This window comes from Oncorhynchus kisutch, linkage group LG4 (genome assembly GCF_002021735.2).
Source record: "Oncorhynchus kisutch isolate 150728-3 linkage group LG4, Okis_V2, whole genome shotgun sequence".
NCBI classification, from domain to species: Eukaryota; Metazoa; Chordata; class Actinopteri; order Salmoniformes; family Salmonidae; genus Oncorhynchus; species Oncorhynchus kisutch.
The window spans coordinates 60,907,771-60,919,144 of NC_034177.2; the positions used below are offsets into that span (position 1 = coordinate 60,907,771).

The window sequence follows — 11,374 nt, forward strand, 5'->3', positions numbered from 1 at the left end:
GTGGCAGGTAAAATAGAGGATGCATTGTATTTTCCCGCTGGACTCATGTCCATAGCAAACGTTTCACACTATTCCATTTCTACACGTGGATATTTGAATGAAAATGAATTGTAGTTATTAAAAGCAATTCAGAATCATCAGGGTGCAACATCTGGTACATTTATACATTTAAAGCAAATAATATTGATCTGACAATATACCGTGGAATAGAGAGTTGTGTTTGCTCTGTACATTTCACTCATTGAGAATAGCCTATAGGCAAAACTAGACGTGCAGTACATGACCCGAAACACTTGAGTGAGCAAACCTCTCAATACATTCATTACTGCCATGATAACCAAATGGATAAATACATTTATAGAAATATGAAATGTAATTGCACTTTCTCAAACGTTCCTAAATCGGTAAGTTCACAACGGGCCAGTCATTCAAAATGTAGCCACTACTTGTCACGGAAAAAAAGATTGAATGATTGACATTCATATTCCAGGTGAAAATATATATATATTTTTTCCAACGCAAAAACATTGCAGCCAACTTGAATTAATGCTGAATAAATGAATGCTTATTGTATTTAAACTACGCGCATGATACTTTTCATGACTTCTAACTCCAACATGGGCTTGCTAAAGGGTCCTGACTATATCAGGTTAAAATAGAAATAGATTAATGATATAATGAAACCACATGAACACCAAGCAGCGGTACACTAGGGCTTGAAGGACAGAGGATTTGATTAGGTCATTTACTGTAGTTCAAAAAGATCTAGCAATAGAGGAGTAAGGCTCAGAATTCAGGAAAATATCTACAAGGCAGGGCACTGAACACTGGACATGATCACCTGAGAGAAAAGAGTGCTTACACACAGAACCAGACAGAATGACTGCCGGGGTTGGGGGGAGGGGATGCTTACACACAGAACCAGACAGAATGACTGCCGGGGTTGGGGGGAGGGGATGCTAACACACAGAACCAGACAGAATGACTGCCGGGGTTGGGGGGGGGGGATGCTTACACACAGAACCAGACAGAATGACTGCCGGGGTTGGGGGGAGGGGATGCTAACACACAGAACCAGACAGAATGACTGCCGGGGTTGGGGGGAGGGGATGCTAACACACAGAACCAGACAGAATGACTGCCGGGGTTGGGGGGAGGGGATGCTAACACACAGAACCAGACAGAATGACTGCCGGGGTTGGGGGGATGCTAACACACAGAACCAGACAGAATGACTGCCAGGGGGGGGGGGGATGTTAACAACCAGAACCAGACAGAATGACTGCCGGGGTTGGGGGGGGAGATGCTAACACCCAGAACCAGACAGAATGACTGCCGGGGTAGGGGGGGGGGGGGGTGCTAACACACAGAGGACCAGAGAAAGGAATGCCAGGCCAGAGAGAAGATGTGGGTGAATGCTACATATAGCACAGAGATAACCTAGAAGAGTGAAATACATGACCAGGGGGGGACACAGAACAAGAGAGTGGACAACTAGCTAGCACACTGAGGATGAGGCAGTGGAGCATGAGGCTAGGGCCAGGGCTCAGAGGACCAGGCCTAGCTTCCTGGAGAGAGAGGCGAGGCCCAGCAGAGGAGCTCATCAGGGCTGTGCAGCGACAACGGTGTCCTTCCAGATGGCTACTATGTGATTCTGCAGAAATGGGAAGCAGCTGTGGGCAGCACCGAGGCTCCCTCCACGCTTCACTGGGACCTAACAGGGGAGGGAGGACATTTGCATAAAAGGGATAATCTGGCCAACACACTCCCCCCCCTGCCAGAATCCCAAATGTCACTTCCCCTTTCGGACAGTTTACTGAAATAGGCCTACTCTACCATTTAAGAATCAGTGAACTATTCCATTAGGGAGGATCCTATTTGACCATGCCAGATTATGTCCAGAGTAAAAGATCATGGAAAAAGCATCACAATTTAACATGCCCACAAGTCATATCTGTTAATCTTAGGAATTGTTGGGAAAGCGTTTATCCATGGACTGCAAATGTCATACTGGTCCTCACGGGTTTAGATTACATGCGCAGACCGTGGGCGACCGTGATCATAGCTCAAACTGGGACAAATAAAAGGGCATAATACTGTGAAACATGGATTTATGGGCCTATTTGGCCGTCAGCAACTAAAATAATACATAAGACATGTTTATCGCCAGTGTATCATCTTATATCCTCTTGACAGGGATAATTTTCCTTTGTAGCCTAGTACTGTTCAACTTCAATTCAAAGCCAAAACTCAACCCAACATTCCTAGACATATAACATAAGGTGTTAAAGATACATGACGGTAGAAGATGACATTATTCTTGGTGTCAAGTGGCTGGATCTGCCAGCGCCTGAGGAATTCTGTGCATCTGGCCCGGTCCAGCTGCGGGGAGCCCCGCTGTTCTGACAAGCTTCCACCAGCCCTCTGGGATATGCTCAGTACTTGCATTGCTGGCTAATTTTACAAAGTTTCAACACTGAAGCCAGCCCCAGAACTCTGAAATATTAATCAGCGACTTGACAAAAAGATGAAAAATACATGAAATACTTTTTTCATGGTCTTCCAGTTTTTCAAAGATTGTTTCATGAAAATTACATTACAATTTCATTTCATGTGTGCACAATCTATAATCGTCTACTCCTCGACCAGTGGCAGTCTATGTCCAGAAAGGCGTTCAACTGAAAAGGAGATCAACTACATTCAAAATCTCTGTTGACGCCTTGTGCATCTGGAGGACCAAGAATTGGCAGAGAAGGAAAAAAGTTGTGGCTTTCAGGAGAGGACAGTCTTGCATTTGGTGAAACCTGACTAAATAGCTTTGTGAGATCAGCAGGATACCAAAAGTACTTGTTTTGGGATAATTCAAATATGGATTCTTACACAAACATTAAATGAGTTTTCCTGTTTTGTCAAGTACCAGTTTAATAGCACATAGTCACTGTGGCAGGAAGAGAGGCAATACAAGGCAGATCTGTGGGCAAGCCTTAACATGAGACCAGGATACTCTCAGCGTTAACCAACTTCCCCAGCCATGGTTGGCACATCCATTAGTTAAAGGCCCCTTACGGTTATCTTTTTTTACAATGAAAATGGTCAAAAAAGGAGAAAAAAAAATGCTTCTTAGCAAAGACCAATTTCTTAAGCAAGAATTTAGCTAGGTCTGTCTGGGAGTTGTCTGAGTGAGAAGCCTAGTTGCATGAGCCTAATGGAAGGGATCAGTAACCTGAAAACTAGCTGTTATTGGTAGAGAGGTTTGAAACACTCTTTGTTATTCATCTATTAAAACTTTTTGGGCGACCGACCAGACTCACATAGAAATATGCGTTATAGATTTGTCATTCTAATTTAAAGTCTAAGAAGCAGTAGATCTGTTCTGTGCTACATTTCTATGCCTCTCATTCTTAAGTTTAATTTCTTCGTCTTTTACTTTCAGTTTTGTACACCAGCTTTAAACAGCTGAAAATAAATATTTTTTCCAAAACCAAAAATATTGTCACAGTGGTTTAGATGGCACAACAATTCTCTACACTAGACTTGTTTTGTCACAAACTGAAATTAGGCAAAGTATTAGAATTTTTAAAACCAGCAAATGGCAAGGCGATTTCTGCATAGTGTACCTTTATCTTATACCGCCTGGTGATCTCGCCAGGCAGGCCAAAACTCCACCAAACCAGGCTCAAATTTCAGGTGGTCTTCTCAAACAGCCTTTACACTAAAAGGGCATTATCATCATCTTCACAGTATTACTCCAACCCCTTAGTGTGGAAATATATATAAAACTCAGTAAATAGACCAATAAGAGTTTCAAACCTCTCTGCCAATAACAGCTAGTTTTCCCCTCCCCACTCAGACCACTCCCTGACAGTCCTAGCTAAATTATTACTTTAGAAATTGCTATGTGATAAGCGATCTTTATTTCTTTTTTTTTAACCATTTTAATTGAAAACAAATCACAGTAAGGTACTTCATTTTTACCCAGAAATTACTTGATAAGAGATAAAAACAGCTGCATTGGACCTTAAACAAACCGAGTTGATGAGAAACTGATAGCTGATGTAGGCCTATATTCATCTACTTCGGATAAACAGGTAGCAAATGGAGTGAAAAGGGAACATATGGCCACATGGCCCCATAACCCACCCTCAGAAAAACGCTTTGCCACATTTCCTCTCTGTGTACAAAAGGAAAAGCTGTTAGCAATGCATTACCATAGAAAAAAATTCTGCAACTTTATTAAGAACATATTACTTAGACCAAAATCTTATTTAGTGAATCCAAGTGTAAATAAACTAATAACATATATTTGTGAATAGATATACTGTGCCATGGATCAGTAAGTCAAAAATCAAGTTAACACTCAGAAATAATATTTTAAAAAGCCTCATCTTATGGTAGTCTGTCGCAGGAAAACTAACATTTAAATGAAAGGTCATTTACTGAACAAAACAAATGAAATATATCCCCAACAGCAGTAAATGTTAAATATAGGCTGATATTTGTAATGCGAGTCTATACTGCTGCCCAGATCAACGACCACAACCAAAAGTCTTGTTCCACCCCTCAAAGAGCTCCAGGTCTTTGGCTGAGGCGCTGGGCCTTACTGTCCTCAGGGCCTCCTGGAAGTCACAGTGGAGGATGGGCCGCACCTGGTCGGGGGTGATGGTGGCGATGTCACGGAGCTGGATGCTTCGGATGGGGCCAAGCGCTGCCTCCCGAAACAACAGAAAAGCCCTCCGTCCCTGTGACCACGGTCTCCAGCTCGTCCTCTCCCAGCTGGCTCTTCTCGCGGGCCATGAGGTGAGAGACTATCTGCCGTCGGGCAGCTGCCTCGGGGAGGGGCATGTAGAGACGCTTGGCAAGGCAGCGCCGGGCCGCTTCGTCTATCTCCTGAGGGCGGTTGGTGGCCCCCACCACCAGGACGCGGTCGTCGGCTGAGATGGCTACCCCGTCCAGCTGAATCAGGAACTCTGTCTTTATCCGTCGGGATGAGTCGTGCTCACCGTCCGTACGCTGGGACAGAAGAGTCGATCTCGTCGATGAAGATAAAAGCTGGCTGATGGCAGCGGACGATGGCGAAGAGTGCTCTAACCATCTTCTCTCCCTCCCCCACCCACTTCGAGGTGAGAGACGAGGCACTGATGCTGAAGAAGGTGGCCCCTGACTGGCAAGCAATGCACTTCTCGATCAGAGTTTTTCCTGTGCCCGGGGCCCGAATAGGAGGATGCCTTTGGATGGACCACGGAGGCCAGTGAAGATGTCAGGCCGGAGCATAGGCCACACCACAATCTCCTTGATCGTGGCCTTTGCAAACTCCAGGCCAGCGATGTCGTCCCAGGCTATGGGCGGTCCATCGTCCATAATTTCACTGATGATAAGCTCGATGATCTTGGGCTCAAAGTTTTTCAGATGCTCGTCTACTGGCTGAGTCTCCTGAGCATTGCTGCTACCGACAACACTCTCTTTGTCCTCTGGCCTCGACATGGGGGACACAAATTTGGAAAATGTCCCGTGGTCTGTTGGCCCCCAGTGACTTCTTAGTGGCACCCCTGATGGCAGCTGCCATCGCAGGGGGCTGCTGGGCTCTCTGGGACTGGTGGGGGTGTTTTTTCTGCTGATCAACAATAAACTGCTCCCTTGCCGTTTTGAAGTTTGTGCCACCACCATGGGTCTTGCCTTACCTGTCCTCCAGATGCCCCCCCTCTGCCATTCTCTCCACCAGAGTTGTAAAACATCTTCCTCTTGGAGGTGTTAGAGTTTAAGACAGACTCGTGACCTGCAGGGGCTGGGTTTGGTTGTGGTGGAGCTGAGGAGTGCTGGCAAAACAGAGACTGAGCCCATGCTGAGGGGCCAGCAGAGGAAGGGGGGTAGCTGGGGACTCCCTGAGCACCTCTTGGTCTTTCTGCTGTAGCACTATGTAAAATGCTGAAAGTGCTGTTGCCCTCAGGCTTGGGCCATGATGGGGTCCCAATGCTTTGAATGGAGTCTCTGCAGCTTCGAGTCCAGTGGAAGGAAGAGACAGGGCGCTGCCTCTGTTCTCTTGTCCAACAAAGATGTTAACATCTGCAGGTGCCACAAGGGACTTTCCACCCCGTCCCAGCCCGAAGCATCTTCCGCACGCAAGGCAGCTCCAGCACACCCGCAGTTGTCAGGGACGATTCCCATTTGTTGCTGTGGTTCCTCTGACTACAGGCCAGGTTCAGTACGCTCTCTGCATAGTTGTTAAGCCCCGTGCGAGGTTCTTCCGAGTCCAGCACTGCAGCATAGCGCTCCGAGTAGGTCCTGAGCAGGCTGCCCGTGCCGGCCTGAGAGAGCTGGGCGCTCGCCCATGCATACTGTATGGCAAGGATGTGCACCCGATAGGCGTCTGCAGTCTGTTCAGGTGTGCAGGTGCCAGATGAAATGTCAAAGGATCTCCTCTGCCACTCGCCCAGGTGTGCACCACTCATGCCTGGCGTGCTCCCGCCTGTTTGAGGAATGGGGGACAGGAGTCATTAAAAATGCATGACACAAGAAGCAGCCAAGCAAACAACAAAACACACACATTTTATAAGAGTCTTAAAAAAAGACATCACCACATTATAATACTTATTCAATATAAGTCATGTCTAGACTTACAAGTAGCTAAACTTACATAGCCAGCTATGACATATTGTGATGATGAATATACCGATAAGTGAAAGATAACGTAGTGTCAAATATGTACCCCTTAGCATTGGCTCCAGCCTGTGGCAGAAGCCAGCTAGCTGTTTCCCCTAAATTACTGTTGTCATTTCTCACTCACGCTGCGCATATTCTCATAACAAAGCCTTGATAAATGCTGCGCGACTGAAACAAAACTACTTGGAACACAATTTACATTTAGGATGCTCATTTTCTCAGGAAAGAGGGATGCGCTAGCCCGGGTTTCCCCCGAACCAGCGCCAAATTCGAGCTATGCCATGGAAACGGGGCTCCATTGTTGGCTAACGTTAGCTCACTGTTCCTAGACTGTTTAGCTAACTACTGTAGTACCGGCTAAACTACTGTAGTACCGGCTAAGATAGCAAGATCCAAGTTAGCCAGTTGACTTAGCTACTAACCTACTGTAACTGTCGTGTTCGACATATCTCGACTTACCACAGATAAGTAACAAACAGTTGTAGCTTGGAAAATAGAGAGCATAACTTTTTGCACCACGGAAAAGTTGTTATATCAATATCACATTCGCAGCTGGAAGTACAAAAAATTATTCCCGCGCCAACTCTTTGAAATCACCCCTATGTTATTTTTGGGACGTCAGGTGACCTTTCTTCTTCATTTTTAAAATTATTTTTATGTCTTCTTCTTCAATGATATCAAACAAACTTTAAAGTGCATGCTGCCATCTATTGTGCTGGAATGTATTCTGCCCAATTCTATACTATTTTTTAAAAATATCTATTTTTATTTAACCTTTATTTAACTATGGAAGTCAGTTAAAAAAAATTAAATTGACCATTTATGGCCAAACCCAGACAATGCTGGGCCAATTGTGCGCCGCCCTATCGGACTCCCAATCATGGCCGGATGTGATACAGTCTGGATTCAAACCAGGGACTGTAGTGACACCTCTTGCACTGAGATGCAGTGCCTTAGACCGCTGCACCACACATACTGCCATGAAAATAAATTTCTAAACCAAATAAATCCCTACCAACTCCCCAACCCCCTAACCCCATTAAACTTGATCTAAATCATGCTGAAAAACTCCACCCTTGTTCAGCATGTCAACAGCCATATCAACAGTAACATCTGTTACCCCCAATATCACTTTTGCCGTCTCCACAATAACCTTCAACCTGGCATTTCTGCTTTCCACAACCCAAATCTTATTGATAACCTTACCAATAGAAGCTATGAAGTCAACATTGGCACCGCACATTCATGAACGCAAGATTTCGGAACCATGCCAGGACCATCAGAAGCACCAGCCCCAACAGTAGGTCCACTTACTACAGGAACATCCTTATAAGCTCCATCAGTCCGCGTTGTAGTTCTACCAATCTGTCTTACAGCCTCTGCATATAATACATCATGACTGATCCTATATCTCTGAGCCGCTCTAGCGTCTCTCTGCACCTGTCATCCACCAAATGCTACACTGAGTTCTCCCCACAATTACAGCACTTAACCTTCACATTGCTTCAACATTCACCGTAATTATGGCACATATTTTCTTTCCTTTACAATGAGCAGCTACATGTCCCATTCTTTGGCATCTAAAACATTGCAGTGCATATGGGACAAATTCTCTAACATTGAAACTAAGGAATCCTATATGTACTTTTCCAGGAAAACTTCCTCAAACCTCAGCATCCCTGATAAGCTTTCACTTCTTTGACCCTCTTTCCTACTGATCAACCTTTAGGACTCAATCACTCTGCCTCCCTTCAAATTTTCTTTAACATCATCTATGGACATAGATATTGGAACCCCAGTGATGACTCCCCCCAATATACCATGGGGGTCCTGAGTGGCACAGCAGTCTAAGGCACTGCATCTCAGGGCTAGAGGTGTCACTACAGATGCCCTGGTTTGAATCCAGGCTGTATCACAACCGGCTGTGATTGGGAGTCCCATAGGGCGGCGCACAATTGGCCCATCGTCTGGGTTTGACCGTTGTAGGCCGTCATTGTAAATAAGAATTTGTTCTTAACTGATTTGCCTAGTTAGATATAAATAAAACTTGGTTTTATTGGCAGACTCCATCCAAAAAGCTGTATTGCCTCCACCAACTGGGTGGGGTAAAATACTTTAACGAAAATAAATTATAAAAATAATAATAAATAAATAAAGCTAAACAAAAATCTATGTAATCTTTCACTTACTAAAATGTACTTAGATCCCTACACAGGCTCTGGGGCCTGAGAGGGGGAAGCATCTTCAGAAAATTAAATCTAGAATTGGCTTCCTATTTCGCTACAAATCATCCTTCACTCATGCTGCCAAACATACCCTCGTAAAACTGACTATCCTACCGATCCTCAACTTCGGTGATGTAATTTACAAAATAGACTCCAACACTCTACTAAACAAATTGGATGTAGTCTATCACAGTGCCATCCATTTTGTCACCAAAGCCCCATATACTACCCACCACTGCGACCTGTATGCTCTCGTTGGCTGGCCCTCGCTTCATACTTGTCGCCAAACCCACTGGCTCCAGGTCATTTGCTAGGTAAAGCCCGGCCTTATCTCAGTTCACTGGTCACCATAGCAGCACCCACCCGCAGCACGCGCTCCAGCAGGTATATTTCACTGGTCAACCCTAAAGCCAATTCCTACTTTGGCCGCCTCTCCTTCCAGTTCTCTGCTGCCAATGACTGGAACAAACTGCAAAAAGCACTGAAGCTGGAGAGTCTTATCTCCCTCTCTAACTTCAAGCACCAGCTGTTAGAACAGCTCACAGATCATTACACCTGTACATAGCCCACCTGTAAATAGCTCATCCAACTACCTCATCCCCATACTGTTATTTATTTATTTTGCTCCTTTGCACCCCAGTACTAGCACATTCATCTTCTGCACATCTATCACTCCAGTGATTAATTGCTATATCGTAATTACCTCGCCACTATGGCCTATTTATTGCCTTACCTCCCTTATCTTACCTCATTTGCACACACTGTATATATACATACTTTTTTCCCTACTGTATTACTGACTGTATGTTTGTTTATTCCATGTGTAACTCTGTGTTGTTGTATGTGTCAAACTGCTTTGCTTTATATTGGCCAGGTCGCAGTTGTAAAGGAGAACTTGTTCTCAACTAGCCTACCTGGTTAAATAAAGGTGAAATAAATCAAATAAAAAAAGACAGTATTGTCTGCAATGTTTCAGCTGTGAAATCTTGGAGATCAAAGAACCTTTTAGACACTTTCACAATGATTTCCAGTTTCTTAGATTTTTTGTTCAATTGTCCTGTACAAATAATCACTAGAGCAATAAACGCAACAAAATCAACCTTCTTCACAATTAATATTTCAGGATCATCGACTGACTGACATCCACAGACTGTTGGGCATCGTCCACTGCCATAGCAGTGTGTTTCCAGCTACTCTTCTGGACTGTGAGTTCATTACGCTTTGTAAAGAAATTGCCCTACCAACTAACCCTACACCCATTAAAAAACCTCTCCACTATTCCACTACTTGGCCCAAACTGATGCTACACCAGGCCGGCAGCCTGGGAGGACAGGACACTATCACTCAACACAGCTTGTAACTCTTCTGCAGTAAAATCTTGTACACCAAAGTACATCTCTGCAGCTGCCACCAACACAGCTGCTATCTGTGATTTGTTCCTGCTGAGGCAGGTAGCCTAGTGGTTAAGAGTATTGGGCCAGTAACTTAAAGGTCACTGGTTCGAATTGCTGCAACACAACCATAAGCTTGGCATACGTAAGGTGATGTCACTCCTACGCAACACTCGTTTCTCAATCATGCAGGGATTTGTAGATCTATGTAGCTATACGTAGGGCTAGATTGGACTTATGTTTACACCTCCTGTGAACACTTGTGTAAGGGAGGTAAGGCACTATAGTCTAGGGTACAATTCGAACTGGGCCTAACCCTGAGCCCTCCCCTCTCAAATCAAGTGCATGACGCCATCTGGTGGTGAAGATATGGCTAATACCAGAAAACTGCTACTGTACTTTGGAAATTAAAATATGTTCCGTTTAATTAGGGATAGTCTTGGCAAGTCCAGAAAATCCAGTCCAATAAGTTCAGTTCAAGTTCAGTCAGTCCAGGCCAATTAGTCCAGTCAAGTATACTCCAGTCCAGTCTAGTCAGTCAAGTCTATATACGGTACCAGTCAAAAGTTTGGACACACCTACTCATTCAAAAGGTTTTTCTTTATTTTTACTATTTTCTACATTGTAGAATAATAGTGAAGACATCAAAACTATGAAATAATACAAGTGGAATCACGTAGTAAGCAAAAAAGTGTTAAACAAATCAAAATATATTTTATATTTGAGGTTCTTCAGGGTAGTCACCCTTTGCCTTGATGACAACTATGCAAACTCTTGGGATTTTCTCAACCAGCTTCATGAGGTAGACACCTATAATGCATTTAAATTAACAGGTGTACCTTGTTAAAAGTTAATTTGTGGAATTTATTTTCTTCTTAATGCGTTTGAGCCAATCAGTTGTGTTGTGACAAGGTAGGGGTGGTATACAGAAGACAGCCCTATTTGGTAAAAGACTAAGTCCATATTATGGAAAGAACAGCTCAAATAAGCAAAGAGAAATGACAGTCCATCATTAGTTTAAGAAATGAAGGTCAGTCAAGGTGTAACATTTGAAGAACTTTGAAAGTTTCTTCAAGTGCAATCGCAAAAACCATCAAGCGC

At 44.2% G+C, this 11,374-nt stretch overlaps 1 pseudogene; it reads right to left on the reverse strand.

Moving 5' to 3' along the window:
- Positions 1-2,892: 2,892 nt before the first annotated feature.
- On the reverse strand, positions 2,893-7,284 carry LOC109889796 (fidgetin-like protein 1; annotated as a pseudogene).
- Positions 7,285-11,374: the final 4,090 nt, after the last annotated feature.